General features: G+C 44.4%; 1 protein-coding gene across 4 annotated transcripts in view; it reads right to left on the bottom strand.

The window, feature by feature from the left end:
* Positions 1–21,044, bottom strand: part of LOC141725190 (protein ARK2N-like) — a 109,487-nt gene that overhangs the window by 15,048 nt on the left and 73,395 nt on the right. The window lies entirely within an intron of this gene.

Raw genomic sequence — 21,044 nt, 5'->3', positions numbered from 1 at the left:
GAGGTGAATATATTATGCATATCTAGCTTGAGTAGGCATGTCTTCAAAATGAGAGGATGTAACGGTTTTACAGTGATGAAAAGTTTAAGATTGAGTGAGCCCTTTCCCCCTTCCCTCCCTCATGACAGTGGAGGGAAGAAAAATACCAAAAAATGAAACTACAAGAGGTTAAAAAAGGTTAGAGACACATTTTTATTAAATAAAATAGCAATAAACAAAACAATAAAAAAGAAAATTGTACAAGAGTGGTTTAACCAACAAAAGCAAGGTGTTGATGATGTTTTGGGGTTTGCCTTTTCTTCTTTTATACGTTTTTGGTATTCTTTGCACATATATTTGTAGCTCTGTAGTCTATTGTATTAATGGCTAGTTTTCCCAGTATTTTTCCATGACCTTTCCCTAGGCAGAAAGACAAAACAAATTCCAGAGCTCCAAGCCCCAGGGGTACAAGGCCCCTATGCTTTCTTGGTTCTTCCTGGGAATCAAGGTTGAGAACAACTCTTCAAGATACATTTTCATGGTCTAAGTACAGCTAGTGGTGAAGACGAGGGACTCCAGAGAAGGGGCTTGATCTGGGGGGAAATTGCATCACCACTTGTCCTCCTAACTGTTGCTTTTTATCAATTATGCTAATTTCCTAAAACCTATAAAAATGTACTCACCCCTGTGGAGGTGGGCTTTTGTGCACATCTTTTCATAACTGCCCCTGAAGGCCTTCAAATAAAGACCTGCTCTTATATTATCTCCTTACTAAAATTATCTCCAGTTTCATTTCCACACTCAGAAAAAGTCAACAATATCATGTGGCCTCTCTGGAACAAAGAAAAGATGGCAGGGACTTACGGAGCAATTCCAATGGGGGATGGGAGGTGCTGGTGCTGCCTGGAACAGCTCCAGATTTGCAGTGGAGGGTTTCCTGCTCTGGCACTGCAGCAGTGGCAGTGGCGGTGGCAGTGAGTATCTCTCCCTGCTGAGTTCACTTTGACACCAGGTTCCTGCACTGCCACTACCACTGGGGGTGTGTGAGGAGATTGGTTCTGCAACCTTACTGCCTCTTCTTACCACCTCACTGGGCTCCTTTTTGTCTCAGCTGGACTCCCTCTTGGCTTGGCCGGACTCAGTTGAAATCAGTGCCCTTGCTCCAGGTCACTTTGCTACCCTGAAGGGGGGGGAAGAACTGGTCCCATGGTGAACTGAAACTGTGCAGCCCTGGCTCCACTGGTCTCAGCTGCATAACAGAGCTGTCATTTCAGCACCATCCCCCAGAGTGGCGCCGATGTCTCTCCTCAGCCCCTTGTTCTGCAAAAACATCCTGGAGGGATGGGAAATAGGGGGAAATGGTGGGGCATGGGGTGCTGGGATCTGCAGGTCCTTTAGCTGGAGTGAGCCAAACAAAAATGGCCCCCTTTCCATTTCTGGCCATGGCATTTCCCCTGCCAAAAGCACGCTGTGTTAGTTTAACACAACCTGGCTTTTAGTGGAGGTGGAGGAAGCCACAGAAGCTGCCTCTGAGAGACAAACTCCTAGAAACTTCTACTATGCCCAGCAGAGCCAAGACCTGAAGGCGCTGATGATGGACATATTGGCTGACCCAATTAGAGAAGTTGGGAATGCCTCTGTGATAGCATATTTAAGAAAGAAAAAAGCCCTGGGAAGCTCTCTTTCTTCCTCAGAGGGGTGGGTAGGTGCCGGTGCCCTCCTAGCACTGAGAGCAGCCTTGTGGCTGGCACTGGGGGTGGCCAGGGCCAGGAGCAGGCACACAGTCATCTCAGAGCTGGGAGTGGTGGCACAGCTGGGGTGGTGCAGTTGGGGTGGCACAGCATGGCTCGCAATGAACTTTACTTGCTTAGCTACTTTTAACCAGCTGTGCTGTGGACAGAAGAGCAGGGGCAGTGACAATAGCTTCTCCTTCTCGATGCCCTGCATGAACAGAAGCCCTAAATGGCAGCTGACACCACCTGCTCGGTTCTGGCAGGGACTACATAGCCAGCAGCAAAGGGCATGGCAAGTAGCTCCCCAACACAGAGCCCAGATGGGATCAACCTTTCAGCACTGCAGAATTCTATAAAAACTTTTCAATTGATAGAACTTGAGAACAAACGAACCTACAAACACCAATTCTCTCCTGATGAGACAGAGTAGAGATCCATTCTGAATTAGGTGAAGTGTCTAGCAGAGGTGAAAAGTCTGTGAGGCCACAGCTGAAGGAAAAACTAGCATGCCGAGACAGCAAGGAGACAGAGAAAGAAAAACAGAAAAGACCACGAGGTCAATTTGCCCCCGACCTAGGAATTCCTTTGATAAAGAACTGGCGATAAATGTCACGCAGAATGAATATGTATGAACCTATTGTGAAACTGTATGCATATGCATTTGGAAGGGGGATAAAAGGAGGTCTGAGATCCTCAGGGGTACGCATGCCTTTTGAGGAGAATTTTCCGTATACCGAGCTTTACAACTTTATAAAAGTTGTGAGGTTTCTTCTTTTCTCCGCAAAACACTGAGTCAAAGAAAAGGTGAAGACAGGTGAGGAGAGCAACATGATGACACTAAGGTTGGTGCAAAGGAGGGAGACAGAGGAGGAGGTGCTCTGGGCATTGGAGATGAAATCCTTCTGCAAGCTGTGGTGAGGACTATAACACAACAGTTTCCCTGTAATTCATGAAGTGTATGGGGGGGATGCAGAGTTCACGTGCAGCCTGTGAAAAAGAGTGCTCACACTGGAGGGAATGGATGCTGAAAAGCTGTAATATGGTGAGAAACTTGAACAGGGAGAGAAGACCCTTGCTTTCTGAGATAAAGAGGACCCTAGCTTCCAGACTAGAACAGCTCATCCTTAAAAGACTACACCCCATGAACTAATGACTCCTGAAAACAGTTGTGGGAAGACTGTTTGCCTGTGGAAGGGACTCTCATTGCAGCAGGTCAGGCGGGACTGCTACTTGTGAAAATTAGAACCATGCTGGAAAAGTTCGCAGCAAACTGTCTCCCATGGAAAAGACCCCACGGCATAGGAAAAGAGACTCCTCTCCCTAAGCAAACTGAAAAAAGATTTTTTAGAAGTGACAAACTGACTAAAAACCCCATGTTTTGTCTCCTTTCATTGTCAGTAGAAAGGAAAGAAGGGCTGGAGAGGAGGGGAAAGGTGTTCTAAAAGTTTATTTTAGTTCACATTTTCCTCTTTTAATTCTGTTAATAAATTTTTCTTTAAAGATTTCAAATTTTGAGCCAGTTTTGCCCTTAGAGTGTTTCTTCCCAATCCTTACATCAACTCATGAGCCCCTTTGATTGTTCTTTCCCCCTCCTCTGCTCAACTATAGCAGAGGAGAATGAGTGAATGGTTTTTTGTCGGTGCCTGGCTTCTAGCTTCTAGCCAGTGTCAAAACCCAACACATGTCCATGGTTATGATGCAAAATGGTATTGAATATTGAATAAACAGCACTGAAAGCTCCACCCCCTTGTCTCTGTACCCAAGACATTGTCACCCCTTTTTCTATACCATGCAACTCATGCCCAGATTTTATAGCTTTAAAATGTATACACATACACATACAAATAACTATATACAAACACAGTTATTATTTAAGTGCTCAATGACAGTTCCTCCAAGAATTTTGTTAATTTTAGTCCATGACTAGTGTAACTTGAGTAGTCCAAATTCATTGGCCAGAGTATTTATGATATATAATGGGAGCGTCATTCAACAACCAATATTACATATATAATTCAACATTACAGACAGTTCTAACAAAAAAATCAAATCCCCTTGAGGGATTGTGCTTCCCCATTCCTCTGCATTACCCACCAAGTGCAACCAGATCCTTAAGCAAAAACAGTCCCACCGATAAGTTTGTCTTTGCCTGAGGCAGGGCTAATCCAATCTGTCTTTCTTATTTCTCATTTGCACCACAAGGACTTTTTCTCTGTGGTACATAAGGGTCCTGACTGAGCAGGGACACCTTGATTGGTAGAACCTCGGATGTTAACTAACCAGGTGGCCTTGGCCAAATGCAGATCCCAGTGTTTGAAGGTCCCACCACCCATTGCTTTCAGTGTGGTTTTTGATAGTTCATTCTGCTGTTGAAATTTCCTGGAGGCTGATGCATGATAGGGAATATGATACACCTACTCAATAACGTGCTCTCTGGCCCAGGTGTCTATGAGGTTGTTTTTGAAATTAGTCTAATTGTTTGACTCAATTATTTCTGGGGCGCCATGAAGCCACAGGACTTGCTTTTCAAGTCCCAAGATGGTGTTCCAGGCAGTGGCGTGAGGCGCAGGGTGCGTCTCCAGGCATCCAGTGATTGCTTCCACCATGATAAGCACTTAACACTTGCCTTGGCAGGTTTGCAAGAGTATGATGTAAAGAATCTGAAAGGCCTCCCCATATTTATATTTTGACCATCATACCACAGAGGCTTTATCTGCTTGGCCTGCTTGATTGCAGCACATTTCACAGTTATGAATAACCTGGGAGATGATGTCCATGGTTAAGTCCACCAGGTAATGAGCCAATCTGTGTGTTACATCTCTTCCCCGATGACCTGAGGAGTCATGGGCCCACTGAGCTAGAAATAACTCACCTTTATGTTACCAGCCCAGATCTACCTGAGACACTTTATTCTTGGCAACTTGGTCAATCTGTCTGTTGTTGTGATGCTCCTTTTTAGCCCTACTCTTCGGTACGTGTACATCTACATGATGTACTTTCACAGTCAACTTCTCTACCCAGGCAGCGATCTCTTGCCACAATTCAGAAGTCGAGATGGGTTTTCCTCTGTGCTGCCAATTGGCCTTCTTCCATTGGTCCACCCATCCCCACAAGGTGCTTGCTATTATCCAGGAGTCAGTGTAGAAGTAGACTGTTGGCCATCTCTCTCTTTCAGCCATATATAAAGCCAGCTGGATGTCTTTCATCTCTGCAACCTGATGATCCACCTTGTCCCTCAATAGTTTCTGTGACTCATTGTGTGGGACTGTGTAGAGCAGCTTTCCATTTTTGATATATCCCTGCAATATGTCAGGACCCATCAGTGAAGAGAGCATATTGCTTTTCATTTTTGGGTAGCTGATTATATGCTGGGGCCTCCTTAGCACCTCTCACCTCGTCCTCCTCCTCTTCTGATGATAATCCAAAATTTTCTCCTTCAGGCCAGTTTGCAGTGATCTGTAAGATCCCAGGGCAATTAGGATTTCCTTTCTGAGCTTGCTGTGTGATCAGAGTGATCCACTTAATCCATGAAGCACCAGTGGCATGATGCGTGGAAGGGACTTTCCCTTTGAACATCCAGCCCAGCACTGGCAGTCAGAGTGCCAGGAGGAACTGTGCTTCAGTGCCAATCACTTTTGAAGCATCTTGAAAACCTTCATCAGTTGCTAGGATCTCCTTCTCAGTTGGGGTGTAGCTGGCCTCAGATCCTCTGCATCACCAAGTCCAGAATCCCAGAGGTCATCCTCGAGTGTCCCCAGGTATTTTTTGCCAGAGGCTCCAGGAAGGACCATTCTTCCAATCTGCAGTGTAGAGCATGTTCCTCACATCCTGTCTTGTCCTGACTGGCCCAAGTGGTGGTGTTCACAGGGGTCCCAGGACGAGGGAAGAGATGAGGATCTGACTCCATGTTTCAGAAGGCTAATTTATTTTTTTATTATATATATATTATAGTAAAACTATACTAAACGAATAGAAGAAAAGATTTCATCAGAAGGCTTGCAAGGAAAAGAAAGAATGGAATGATAATAAAATCTTGTGAGTGACCAGACAGTCCGATACAGCTGGACTATAATTGACCATTCATTAGAAAACAACCACATGAAACCAATCAAAGATGCACCTGTTGCATTCCACAGCAGCAGATAATTATTGTTTACATTTTGTTCCTGAGGCCTCAGCTTCTCAGGAGAAAAAATTCTAAGGAAAGGATTTTTCATAAAACATGCCTGTGACACAAGGGCTACTGCATGAACAATCTGCTGTTTAATCTGTTCAAAACCTTCTTGTTATTCATGGCCTCATTTAAAATATTTTTTCTTCTGGGTCACAAGATAGAGAGGGCTTAAAATCTGACTTTACTCTGGGATGTGCATCTTCCAAAAACCCACAGTACCTAAAAAAGCCTGTTTCCTTCTTGCTGGTCAGTGGGGACATAGCTGCTATTTTGTTAATCACATCCACTGCAATCTAACAATGTTCATCTTGACAATTTTACTCCTAAGAACTGAATTTCCTGGGCAGGTCCCTTGACCTTACTTTGCTTTATGGCAAAACCAAATGTCAGGAGGATTTGGATTATCTTCTCTCCTTTCTCAAAAAACTTCCTCTGCTCTGTTTCCCCATATAGTAATGCCATCAATGTACTGCAAGTGTTCTGGAGCCTCACCCTTTTTCATGGCAGATGATTGGGCTGTGTTTCTACTCCTGGGGCAGTCAGTTCCAGGTGTACTGGATGGCCCTCCAGGGGAAAGCAAACTGTGGCCTGCATTCTGCTGCTAAAAGAATGGAGAAAAGCGCATTAGCAATGTTAATGGTAACACCACTTTGCTGTCTTGGCCTCCAGTTCGTACTGAAGTTCCAGCATGTCCAGCACAGCAGCACTCAGTGGTGTGACATCATTCTGGCCATGATAGTCCACTGTCAGCCTCCACTCTCCACTGGACTTATGCACTGGCCATATAGGACTATTAAAGGGTGAACAAGTCTTGCTGACCACTCCCTGACTATCCAGTTTACAGATGATCTTATGGATGGAAATCATGGAGTCTCAATTGGTGTGGTGTTGCCGACAATGCACTGTTGCAGTGGTGATCAATACCTGTTCTTCTTTGACCCTCAGCAGTCCCACAGCAGAAGGCCCCTCTGAGATACCAGGCAAAGTATTCAGCTGTCTTGTTTCTTCTGTGTCCAGAGCAGCTATCCCCAAATGCCAACAGTACCATTTTAGGTCTTTGAAATACACTCTCCTGAGGTAATCTATGCCAAGGATGCATGGGGCCTCTGGGCCAGTCACAATGGCGTGTTTTTGCCACTCTTGCCCAGTCAGGCTCACTTTAGCTTCCAGTACAGTCAGGTGTTGGGATCCCCCCTGTCACCCCAGAAATAAGGATAGATTCCATCCCTACATATCTTGATGGAACATCAGGGCACATTGTGCACCAGTGTCAACTAGAGCCTTATATTCTTGTGGATCTGATGGCCTGGCCATCAGATTCACACAGTCCAATAGATCTGATTGTCCCTTGCCTCTACCTGGCCAGAGGCAGGGCCCCTCTAGTTCTATTCACAGTGCTTGTTGCTTCCTCCCTGTAAGTATGAACTGGAAGTCCCTTCCAGAGGATCAGACAGCATCATCTATTCTACCTAGGGGCTTGCCCACGAGAGAGCAGAGAAGCATTTATCCTTGACGAGTTTCTTGTGGCAGTTGTTCTTCCTCTCAACTCCAGTAACTGTGCTACTAGGGCAGAGGTGGGTTTTCCATCCCATCTCTGTGTCTTCTCCATGGTCATACAGGTAAAACCACAGATTACCTCATGGTGTGTACCTTCTTTCTTCCCATCTGGGGGATGCCTGCTCCTAATAGCAGGAGCTCTGGTCTGTACTGATGAGACATGGAACATTCCCTCCCTAAGCTACTCTCTGAGTTTCTGATGGCCCTCTTCAATTTTTCTCTTCCAATTTCTGGATATGCTTGTCCGGTTCTGTTTCCATGGCCAAGACGTGGGCCTTAAACAGGGCAATAGTGTCTTTATCTCCAGTTTGGTAGCCAAAGTACCCACTGTGTCTTCTCTCTCCTTTCATTGCAGGGGTGCTAAGTAGTAGGAATATATGCTCGACCTGAGCCATATGAATTTTGTCCACATCTGTGATGTACACTGGACGCAGTCTGGACTTTTAGGGAATTGTTCATCATCTGAAAAAATTATCTCCATCTCAGCTATTTCTCTCAGGCACCAGATACCTTTCTCCATGCTGCTCCACTGGCCTTGCTGCTCATAGGGGTCTTGGGCTTCCCTGCTGTCAAGGGTTGTTGCTGGCTGGATGTCAGGCATCCACCAAAGCTGCTCACTCACTCCCCTCCACAGATGGACAGAGGACAGAAAATTTAAGAAAGAGTTCAGGGGTTGAGATAAAGACCTGGAGAGATCCCTCACCAAATACCATCATGGGCAAAACAGGCTCAACTTATAGATAGTAAGTGAATTTATTGCTAACAAAATCAGAGCAGGATAATGAGAAGTAAAAGAAAACCTTAAAAACACCTTACCCCCATGTCTCCCTCCTTCCCAGCTCTACCTCCTACCCCAGCAGCACAGGGAGCCAGGAAATGGAGGTTATGGTCAGTTCATCACTTGTGGCTTCTCCCGCTGCTCAGAGAGAGGAGTTATTCCCCTGCTGCACCATGGGGTCCCTCCCATGGGAGACAGTTCTCTGTGAACTTCTCTGACATGAGTCCATCTCACTAAATAAAAGCTCTGCAAACTGCTGCAACATGAATCCATCCTACAGGCAACAGTACCCCTCAAACTGCTGCAGCATGGATCACTCTTCCACAGGGTGCAGTCATTCAAGGATGGGCTGCTCTAGCATGGGAACAGGGCCTCTCTTTCCATAGGTCTCCCATGGGGTCACAGCCAGGTATCCACCTGCTCCAGTGTGGTTCTCCTCCATGGACTGCAGGTGGAAAGCCTGTTTCACCATGGTTTGCAGAGGAATCTCAGCTCTGGCACCTGGAGCATCTCCTCCCCCTCCTTCTCCGCTGATATTGGTGTCTGCATAGTTTTTCTTCTCACATATTCTCACTCTTCTCTGGCTGAAATTAAAACTGCATCACCACTTTTTGTTTCGATTTTTTCTTAACTATGTTATCACAGCAGTGTTACCATCATTTCTAATTGGCCCAGCCTTGATCAGCGGCACATCCATCTTTGGAGCCACCAGGGACAGGTTCTGCTGGACACTGAGGAAACTTCTAGCAGCTCCTCACAGGAACCACCTCTGTAGCCCCCAGCTACCAAACACCAGGCCATGCAAACCCAATACAACAGTGAAGGTATCTTTCCCTGACACTTGATAGAAGTCACCTCTAAAGGCTGAGATTTTTTTGCTTTTTTCCGATCCCCTTATCAATAAACACATCCGGGGACAGGGATCCTAATTGCCTGACTTCACTACCATCTAGGTTCATGTCTTCAGCTGTGACATTCTAGAGGTGAAACAGACAGGTCAATATGGACTCTCTGTCTGGCAGGAGAACTCTCTCTGCAGCTCATGCAGCTCACCCACGGAGATGGATTGCATGATTATCTCTGGCTCTGTCTCTTTTGCTGGTTGTGAAGGTCACGCCTCCACTTCATCCCTCACTAAAAAAACTGATTTGGTCTTGGATTTCCTCTTCTAAACAGGAGTGACTGCTACTAGCTTGGGCCGTCTGCCTGGTTGGGTTGCCGTTTGCGTGGCCACGGTGCCCATTGATTTGTTTTCCTTCCCTTGGAAAGTGCTGTACCATTATGAGCAGTATCCAGTAGACAGTGGCCAGTGCCCAGAACGCTGCAGTAAGCTGCCCCTCTCTGGAGCTGCCCCATCATTTTCCCTTCAGACATTTAATCTGTTTAACAGGGTCCTGTAGTTGTTCAGGGGTGAACTTCCAAACCCACCAAATACTTGCTCACGTCCTCCCACACTCATGACTATCCACCCCATGGTCAGATCTCTGGACAGCTTCCCTATAAATCTTTGTCTTGTCTCTAAAGACAATGCAGACTGTACAGAGGAGACATAGCAGAGCTAGCAACAAAATTATGCTTTCCTTAACATCCAGAGGTGTGGATGCTGACAGTCTGGTCAGAGAAAAAGTCAGATAAACTTTCTCAGGCATTACTCTGGGGGAGCTTGAGAAAGCTTAGAGAAAGAATTAGAATAAGAATAAAAATAATCTTTAATTGTTGCAGCTGGTGTTTTGAACATATTGTTTACTTGTGTTTACAAGAAGGGTGTTGTTCCTAACTGGACAATGATGTGAGGGGTGTTGATTGAGGACCAATCAGGTCCAGCTTTCTTGGAACAGTCTATAAAAGAATGTGATGTGTAATAAACTTCACTATTTGCCTTCTGAGACCTTGGAGTCTCATTCAGCCATCCCTAATACAAGTGCGACATCTGGTGATTGCTGACGTTCATTGCAGCCAAGACTGAAGGACCGGGGTCACCCTCCCTGCTCCACAGAGAGAGGTATGGCAGTATTTTCCCTGTGCCCTCTTAGAGGGGGCTGGTCTTTTGTGACCAAGGGTACTGGAACCGGCCTGAGAGCTGGTTGGGATGGGCCCCAGCAAAGAGTTTGTATTCTGGAGCAAACCACTGCTTAGGTGGGCTGATGGGGAAGGGTTCCCTACAATATGGGGAATCAAACCTCTACAGAGGAACAAATCATCCTTTCTGTGTAGAAGGGTGCATTACCGCACATGAGAATTGCTGTATCAGATCATTCCCTGTGTACCCTTCTCTGCTGGGCAAAGGCTCATGGATTTTCGGTAGACACTGAGACCACTTTTAGCCTGGACACTTGGCAGTCGCTAGGAGACCAGCTGTGACAAGAAATCTCCAGCAGAGATAAGGACGCATTTGAATTAGCAATTACATGGGGCATTCTCTCTAAAGCTTGTCAGCCCTGGATATTGGAGGAGGGCAATACAGATGTGGCAGACTCAGAGGGTGAGGACAATCCTTCTATGGAGACTGACATGCTGGAAGGCGAGGGGGCTGAGGGGGCTGCTAGCGGCCTTCCTTCGGCTCTGCCTGAACCCCTGAGAGATACAGAAATTGCTCGTAAAATCTATCCCTTGCCACAAGATTATGTTCCCCCAAAGTACCCTGCTCCCTGTGACTTTGTAATGTCAAAGTATCTGTCACCCGTGACACAGCTTGCAAAGGCTTCGTTAGCTGAGTCCCAGCCAGAAATTGCCGAGCGTCCCCCTACGGTTGCCCCCCTCAGCCCCTCCTCTCTGCACTGCAAACAGCTGCAGGGGAGCCTTTGCTGCAGCCAGTTCCATTCCTCCTCTCCAGCCCCTCCTTTCTCTGCATAGCAAGCAGTGGTGGGAGTGCCTCCACTGCAGACAGGTGACAGGGCTGGAGCCGTTGTCCCTTCAGCCCCTCCGTTCCCATCTGAAGGGTCAGCCCAAGCGTCCGCACCACCTCCTCCCCCTGCTGCATGTGGAACTGCGGGCATGGTGCCTTCTGCTGTTTCAGCACCACTGCCCACAGCGCCCGCCATGGTTGCCCCCCTGCCTCGGCACTTCCAGCCAGCCTGCCCTCCTCCACTTCCTTCAGGCTGTCCCACATGCCGCAGACAGTGACACTGATGAAGATCGACAGCTTGTCCTGCAGCAGGGGAGTGGCCTGGCAGCTGAGTGCTGGCAGCGACATGTTGTGAGACCACCCCAGAGCCACCTGTAGACACTGCTACCGTGTCAGGTGACTGTGCGACCAAAGCACCTGAGACGTTTTTGGGAATTGGTCAAATTGCGAGCTCTGGAAATCAGGAATTGGGACTTGCTAGAGAAGATGGTGATGCCCAGGGGCGGAATTATCAAGACCATAGATGCAGGGGGAAGAGATACAGGGGAAAGTCAAGTAGTTGTTCCAGCATCTGAAGAAGGTATGCAGGTGGATCAGGGAGGCAGTGTAGCCCCACAGGGGGGGTGTACAAGCCTTTCCTGTGTTTAAGGCTGTTCCAAATATGGGACAAGTTGACAGGCATGATGTCATAGCATGGAAAGTCGTACAGGATTTGAGAGATAAAGTAGCAAAATATGGGCTTGGTTCTTCAGAAGTTATGCAAGTTATCAGGGTGTTAAACACTGATCTGCTTGCTCCATTTGATATTAAACATCTATGTCAAGTGTTGTTCCAGCCTATGCAATTTAGAGTTTTTGAGGACAACTGGAGGCAGGTGTCTGATAAGACTGCAGCAGATAACATGCGACTGCCTCAGGCTGATCCCAGATATGCTGTTGGAGTAGATGCTCTTATGGGGAAGGGTATCTTTTCTAATCCTGATGTTCAGGCAACCTGGGACCCTCGGATTCTTGAGCAGGGTCAAAAGATAGGCATTGGGGCACTGTTAAAAACTATAGAAACAGCTGCTCCCAAGCCACGATATGTGAAAATAACTCAAGGAATAAAGGAACCACTTCGGCCATTTGTTGAGAAAATTGCAGCAGCCTTAGAAAAGCAGGTTGAGGATGACAACTTGAGACAGATTTTATGTAAACAACTAGCAAAGGATAATGCAAATGAAGATTGTAGAAAGATCATAGAAGCTCTTCCGGGTGACCCAACATGAACGGATATGGTCCAAGCATGCTCTAAAGTGGATTCTGTAGACTATAAAATGTCTGCTTTGGCTGTTGCTTTACAGCCAGCCTGGGCATCCTGTGGGTGTGGACAACAGAGACATGTGAAAAATAAGTGCAAGCAAAAACAGGTAACAGAGAAGCAAAAAGGAAAGAAGGGTCATTTTTTGTGTGCTAGATGTGAGAGGCCAGGTCATTATGCAAACCAATGTAAGTCTAAATACCATGCTAATGGTCAGCTTTTTGCATCAGGCTCGGGAAACAGGAGAAAGAGTGCAAAGGGGAACTGTGCTCTGACACAAGTGAGTTCTCAGGGCATGGTATCAGCACAGGCTTACTCAGCCAGCTTAGGGGCAGTACCCAAGGAGCAGCTGGGGTGGATGTACACACCGCAGCAACAGTCATCTTAGAATCTTGTCATGTATATAAGGTTCCTCTGGATGCATTTGGACCTTTGGGTCAGGGATTGAGTGCACTGCTTGTGGGGAGATCTAGTCCGACCCTTCAAGGAATCTTTGTGCATCCAGGAGTCACTGATGCTGAATTTACAGGCCAAATTTGTACCATGATTTCCGCACCCACCCCCTCGTCACTATCCCTGCAGGGACTCGCATTGTTCAACTAGTGCCTTTTCAGTCATGTGTCCCCAGGACTGATCAGCAGAGTCATGGGGATGGCAGCTTTGGATCTACAGGATTGCGACAAGTTTTCTGGACTGCAGATATTTCTACTCAGCGACCACAGATGACATGTACCCTGATTGTACTGGATGCCAGCCCACCTCAGATCCAGCTTCAAAGTTTGATCGACACAGGGGCTGACATGATAATCATTTCCTTCTCTGTGTGGCCTCTTATGTGGCCCTTGGCTTCCATAGGTTCGGCCATCGAAGGGTTGGGAGAAACAACCACGGACCTTTGTAAGCCAACAGTCTGTGTTGGTCAAAAATGCAGAGGGGCAAATGGCTAGATTCTAGCCAAATGGCTAGAGTCACTGCAGCTCCACTCAACCTCTGGGGGTGGGATGTATTGGCAGCCTGAGGGGTACGGATTGGAACACATTTTTGATGGTGGCCACTGTGCTGAAGGGTGCACAGTAGCCTACACTGCCTTTGTGGTGGCTAGTAAACAGACTCATCTGGCAAAACCAGTGGCCCCTGACAAAAGAAAAATTGGTCACCCTTCGTGAATTGGTTCAGGAACAATTGCAGCAGGGACACATTGAGTCTTCCACGAGTCTCTGGAATACTCCTATCTTTGTAATTAAGAAAAAAATCTGGGAAATTGAGGCTGTTACAGGACCTCTGGAAAATCAATGCAGTGATGGAAAACATGGGGGCGTTGCAGCCTGGTATGCCCTCAATGCACCATGATCCCTATGGGGTGGAAAATTTTGATCATTGATTTGAAGGATTTTTTTTTTTCACAATTCCTTTGCATCCTGATGACAAGCCAAAATTTGCCTTTACTGCACCTGCAATTAATGATGCTGAACCTGTGCAGAGGTATCAATGGAGAGTTTTGCTGCAGGGCTGTAAGAACAGCCCGACTATTTGTCAATGGTATGTGGCTCAGGCCTTGTCCGGAGTCTGCGAGCAGTTTCCTGAAGCATATTGCTATCACTATATGGACAACATCCTGGAGGCGGCATCCACCCAGGATGAGCTGCTGAGGATACAGACTCAACTGTTCACTGCTCTGCACTCTTATGGGCTGCAAGTAGCTCCAGAGAAGGTTCAACAGCATCCTCCTTGGAAATACTTTGGAGTCAAAATTTTCAATCAAGTCATTCAACATCAGGAGGTGCAATACACGGATTCTATTAATACTCTGAATGATGCCCAGAAATTGCTGGGTACCATCACTTGGTTACGTCCTTATTTGGGGCTTACCACAACACAATTGTCCCTGTTGTTTAACATTTTAAAGGGGGACTCTCATCTGAATTCACCCTGGAAATTCACTCCTGAGGCACAATGAGTGTTGGAGGAATTTCAACAAGCTATTTCTGCTCATCAGGTTTATCAAGTAGATCCCTCCATTGATATCACTGTTTTCATTACCAATCCAGATTCTCATCCTACAGGTATCATTGGCCAATGGAGTGAAAAATGGTACTATCCTTTGCACATTTTGGAATGGGTCTTCTTGCCCCATCAACCAAAAGAGACAGCACCCACATTGTTTGAATTGATTGCTCATTTGATAATCAAATGCTGTCAATGGTGTTTGCAGTTAATGGCAGCTGATACTGCAAAAATTATTCTTCCAGTAGAGCGGGAAGACTTTGAATGGAGCTTTGCTAACAGCGCTCCATTACAAAGTGTGCTGCAGAACTTTTCAGGGCAGATTGCCTATCATCTGCCCAGTCATAAGTTATTGCAGTTGGGAAAATCACCTAATTTGTCTTTGCAGCCAAAAAACAGCCCAGTGCCAGTGCAAGGACCCACTGTCTTCACTGACGGCTCAGGAAAACAGGGAAAGCCATTGTTACTTGGAAGGATGAATCTGGGTGGCAGGTGCTAGAAGGCCAAGAGTCAGGCTCAGCCCAGTTGGTTGAATTGAAGGCTGTTGCCATGGCATTCCAGCGATTTTCTCAGGTACCTCTGATTCTGGTGACTGATTCTGACATAACCAAATGTTTGGATTTTTCATTTCTTAAGGAAGTCAATAATGCAGCATTGTTTCAGTTGTGGTGTGCAATTCAGACCCGAGTTCATCCATATTACATCCTTCACATTCAGACTCACACCAATTTACCATGTTTCATAACAGAAGGTAATGCCAGGGCTGATAGGTTAGCTAACCCTGCATGGGTAGCAGCTCAGCCTGAAAAAACTGCACAAGCCAAAGCATCGCATGATTTTTTCCATCAAAGTACACATACTTTGCAAAAACAGTTTCATTTGACACCAACTGAGGCTCATGACTTTGTCAGTTCTTGCGCTGTCATAGACTTGCTGCACCTTTACCAGCAGGGATAAACCCCAGAGGCCTAAAGGCCTTGCAGCTTTGGCAAATGGATGCCACTCATATTGCCAAATTTGATAGACTTAAGTATGTGCACATGTCTATTGACACCTTCTCCTCTGCTATGTGGGCATCTGCTCATACTGGAGAAAAGGGTCGCGATGTTATTTGCCCATTGGAGGATGGCTTTTGCAGTCTTGGGAATACCTTATCCTGTGAAAACTGACAATCGCCCCACCTATCTCACAGAAGACGTGGAAGTTTTTACATTTATGGGGAATGTGGCATGAATTTGGTATTCCTCATTCTCCAACTGTCCAAGCTATTGCTAAATGTGCTCATGGCACTTTAAAGCGTGTTCTTGAAAAACAAAAAGGGGGAATGCCTGGAGAAACCCGACACAGTCGATTGGAAAAGGCTCTATATATAATTCATCACCTTACAGTGCCATAGAATTCAAACAATCCTGTAATTTTAAATCACTTTCTTTCGTTGCAGTCTTCAGGTGAGACGCACCTGCCTCTAGCAAAAGTCTGGGTATTGGATCTAACCAATAATAAGTGTGAGGGCCCCTTTGAGCTTATCACTTGGGGTCGTGGGTATGCATGCGTTTCCACAGATGCTGGGGTACAGTGGAAACCTGCAAGGTGTGTTTGCCCTGACTTGCGACACCAAAAGCAGAATGTGGCCAACAGGCAACCATTGAATGATGATCAGGATACTGATCATCAATCGGATGGTCCTTCTATTGATGCCTCAGGTTTTAGCTTTTATATTTTTCAGATTATCTTCTGCTTTAGTGTGTAAGCCTAGGCTTCATATTGGGGGACAGTAAGCTCTCTCCACAGAATAGGTAGACAAAACAATTCCTTCTCTAGCTGGGGACCCAAGGAAAGTCGATCCAGATCACAGGCCCAAAAGCATAAACAACGGTGGACCGAAGAGAGAAAACAAGAAGGATGGGACTTCATGGGCTAAAGCTGTAATTGAACAATTAGCTCCAATATGTGAATGGACTGAAACTTATGAAAGTGTGAAACCTCGTGACCAATTGTCCAATTGTTGTGGCCATTTTGGGTTGTGCTGCCCCAGGTGGATCTATTTGAGAACTCTTAATAAATACCTACTTTATTCTTTAGCTCTGTCTAGTCTCTGTTCTAGGTCAGCCTTCACAAGGCTGAGTAGAGAATGAGCATTCCATCTTTTCCTTTGTTTCTGGAGTAGTGAGTATTGACAAGTTAGACTGCCAGTTCTTTGAGCAGACTAACTAGGAGAAAGGTAAAGCAGGTTTAAAACTTTAAAAGAGCATAAAGAAAATTTTATTACAAGTAACTAAAAGGAAAAAAGTAGTAAGAATTAAAATAAACATTTAAGAATACTTTTCTTCTTATAACTTTTTTTTTCTTATTGAAGATGTAAAGAAACTAAGATTTTTAGTCAGTTTATTACTTTTAAAATTGTTTTTCTTTAGTTCGTTTAGGGAGAGAAGTGTCTTTTGCTAAGGTTATGGAGACTTTTACAAGAGGGAAACAGTTTTCTTGTGGTTCTAAATTTTGTTACGAATAGGAGCTGCTTGGGGAACTCTGCTATTGTGAAGTTTTTTTCATTTCTATAAGTCTTCTTATAGCTTGTTGATGGGCTATGTTGACTTATGGGGTATTGTTTTAAAGATGAGCTGTTTAAAGGTAAAAGTTCTTATTATTTATTTCTAAAATAATTTTCATTTTTGGGAACAGAGTTTGTTTTTTTTTTTTTCTCTTGGAAGTACAGGACTACTCTTCTCTCTTTTTCTGTTCAAGCTTTTTATGGGATTACAGCCATTTTGATTGAAGTACTGAAAGGGTTAACATTACGTTTGAGACTTACTTGACCTGCTGGTAACTTGTGGTGGGGGGATGCGGTTGGGTTGTGTTAGGATGGACCTCATGGTTGGTTTTTGGTTTTTTTGTATGGGTTGTAGGGGTCTCTGGTCTCAGCCACACTGGGGGGAAGAGCCTGATGGCATGATCTTTACAGCTGTGGCTAGCCCTGCTCCAGCCAAGGCTCTGCAGCCTCCCCTGTCTTTTTGCTGGGTAGCTGCTGGGGCCTGGCCCTGGCCAGAATGGGGCCTGATGGTGGGAGGTCCAGCAGGCAGCCCGGGGAAGGGGGAAGGGGCCCGCTACCGACTGGTAAAGGGAGAGTTCCTGGGTTTTTTTTGTCTTTAACATGTGTGTTTTACAGAGGCGTGTCTAGCTTCTCAGTGGTTCAACAGAGTGTCAGTTGCACAAAAAGCTTTGCATCACTTCCCTGAATTTCTTCCCATTCTAAATCATGACACTCTACCCCTTGCCTCTGCAAAATACACATGTTAAAGAACTACTATCAAAATTACATTCCTTATACAACTTTTACTTAGAATAATAAAACTTACTAAATTAAACAGAAGGGGAAAAAAACTTCAACTTTCACTCTTAGACTTTTACTATAATTACAATAAAACTTTTTTACTACCATTTAAATTACTTTTATGATCTAATATATGTCTTGCTATTCATTTCTTTTAATAAATTCTCTATTTTACAGTGTTTATTAATTGTTTGTATTTTCTATTAAAAGATGTGGCGCCTTTAGTTTGGAACCAGGCAGAAACACCAATTTTGCATAGTGGTTTTGGTTTACTAATTTTAGATTTTTTTAATTTTGAGATTTCTTAACTAATGAGTGTGGTGGACTTTAGTGTTGGCTAATCACTAAGGTACTTCTTGTTGTGCGATAGGATTAAGAGAAAGGTAAAGCAGGTTTAAAACTTTAAAAGGGTATTAAGAAAATTTTATTAAAAGTAATTAAAAGGAAAAAAAGTAGTAAGAATTAAAATAAACTTTTTAGAACACTTCCATTTCCCTCATAACTTTTTCTTTCTTATTGACAATGTAAAGAAATTAGACTTTGGATTTTTAGTGTATTACTTCTAAAATAGTACTTTTTCAGTTTATTTAGGGAGAGAAGTCCCTTTTGTTAAGATTATGGAGACTTCTCTACAAGAGGGAAAACCAGTTCTCTTGTGGCTATTAATTTTGTCACAAATAGCAGCCGCTTGGGGAACCCTGCTATTGCAAAGTTTTTCTCATTTCTACAAGTCTTCTTATTGCTTGTCAATGGGCCATGTCAACTTATGGGGTATTGTTTTAAAGATGAGCTGTTTAAAGGTAAAAGTTCTTATTATCTATTTCTAAAATAATTTTCATTTTTGGGAACAGAGACCTTTTTTTTTCTTTTGGAAGTACAGGATTTCTCTCTTTTTTTGTTCAAACTTCTCATGGGATCACAGCTATTTTAACATCTGCTTACTTTGACATGGAGGCTTTTACTCGATATCAATTTGAACACTTATTTCTTTACAGTTTCATGTGTTTTAAGGAAAATGAGTCTTTTTTCTATAGCTTACAAGAGGATTTCAGCTCTAAAAACAAGGTATTTCTTAACCTCTCTTATCTGGGACTTCTTTACTGACTTTGATGCCTTCAGAGGCTTTGATTCATGTGCTGGTGGCTTCAAACTGACAGAGGGCAGGTTTAGATTAGATATTAGGAAGAAATTCTTTCCTGCGAAGGTGGTGAGGCACTGGAACAGGTTGCCCAAAGAAACTGTGGCTGCCCCATCCCTGGGTGTTCAAGGCCAGGTTGGATGGAGCTTTGGGCATCCTGGTCTAGTGGAAGGGGCCCTTGCCCATGGCAGGAGGGTTGGAATGAGATGATAGTTAGTGTCCCTTTCAACCTAAACCATTTGATGCGTTTATGATCACCATCTCAGAGATTCTCATCTCCCCTCTTCTGAATGTCACTGCTGCTACAGCATGATTTTTGGAGGAGATATCCCCTTGTGCATCTAGCCAAGTAAAGAATACCTGTTTTTTAATGCTACATTGGTGTTAAGGAGGTTTTTTTTTATTTTACTGAATTTTTGGTAACAATTTTGGCAACCCAGGTGGAACATACTCCTGAATTTCAACAGATCCAAGGGATCGCAGGACCTCCAGTCAGCATCAAGGGCTTCTCGGAGAGAACGTTCAAGTCCCAGTCCATAGAAAATCAAAGCAAGACTCCTGGTCAGATAAAGGCATTCTTTACTTTACTTTAAAGGTGTTAACTGTTAATCTGCCTGTTAGGCCCAGCAAAACCTTTGCAGGGTTGGGTTTGAAGGTACCTAAGGTAGGAGGGAACAGGGAATGGTTAGAGTCCCTTCTAGGAGCTCCTAAATGGTAATTGGTTGTAATGGGAAACAAAACCTCAAAAGGAGTTTAACAGGTGTCTCCACTGCACTGTATCTTGAAACATTGGAAACAAATTGGAGGTGATCCCCTTCCACAAGAAAAACATATAAAATTTTGTCATCAGTGATGGCCACTTTACATACTGGAAGATAAGAAAAGTGGCCTAAGGATGGAACCTTACAGTATAATGCCATATTGCAATTAATGCTCTTTTGTAGAAGGAAGAATAAGTGGGATGAAGTTCTTTATGTAGACTTGTTTTTTCACCCTAAGAAATCATCCAGAATGGCAAAAGGAATGCAGGACAACCCCACAAGATCCATTAATTTTAGCCCTTGAAAAGGAAAAGAAAGGCAAATAGTTGAAGATATGTTGTTCTGTGTGTAGAATAGGACAGAGGTGCTTAAAGCGCAGGTGAGAAGAGGAGGAGGATTTAGAGCTGATGGTTGCTCCTCGGCAAAGAATGGGAGGGGAAATGATCAATCATCCAGGAATACGTTTAGATGTATGAGGAGGTTGTGGGAAAGTGGACTGGAATGTCGACAAGTTTTTAGGGGATGGGAGGATTTTAGTCTGATTGTGGGATGCACCAGAAGGCAAAAAGGAGACGTTGGGGGAGATGCTGGGAAAGTTCTAATGGTTCCCTTCCAGGAGGTGGACAGGAATCATGGTCCAGTAACAGTAAAAAACCAATTTTTAATAGTGGATTTAATGTCATGAAGAAAAGTGGCAGGAGTTTATAGGGAAGATCCAGTTAAGAGTTGCTAAAGTATTTGAAACCATAATTAGGACCCAGGACGGCCTCACTCGAAAACAATTGGTTGAATATTTTAATAGTTGGTGGCTGAAGTATACCTTGGTTATTGTAATAATTAGTGGTTGAAGTATATTTGGCAATTTGTATTGTAATGATTGGTGGCTGAAGTATATTTTGGCAATTTGTAAAGAAAGGGGACATTGGAAAAGGGAGTGTCCCCAAGGCAGGGGCATTCAGACATAAAAACTAAACTCAACTCTTCAAGCCATCAAGTTCAAGACCTTATCTGAAGATGAAGAATTACCCTGAAAGGGAACCAGGGGAATCATCTTTAGCTGAGCGCCTGGTTACATTATTGCTGGGGAATGAAAAGGTAAATTTTTAAATTGATACAGGAGCAACTTATTCAGTACTGAATATGTGCAGAGGAAAACTTAGTTTGAAACCTGTAAGCACTGTGGGTGTGACAGGGAGGAAAGAGAACAGGCCTTTTTTACAACTATTACTATTTAAATTAAGAAAACAGTGGGGGGACCGGAGCAATTTGTATATGCCTAAATGCCCTTGTTAGGGGAGAGATTTATTGGGAAAACTGGTTATTCAAATAACTTTCTGGGATGGGGAAATACAAATTCAAATACCCAAATAAAAAGCTGTTGAGACAAAGATTTTATGTCACAGGAATGAAAAGAGTTGGAAGAAATCCCAGAGGAGGTAAAGAATGCT

The sequence above is a fragment of the Zonotrichia albicollis genome, chromosome W, assembly GCF_047830755.1.
Source record: "Zonotrichia albicollis isolate bZonAlb1 chromosome W, bZonAlb1.hap1, whole genome shotgun sequence".
Lineage (NCBI taxonomy): Eukaryota > Metazoa > Chordata > Aves > Passeriformes > Passerellidae > Zonotrichia > Zonotrichia albicollis.
This window is presented reverse-complemented; position numbering and strand designations above follow the sequence as displayed.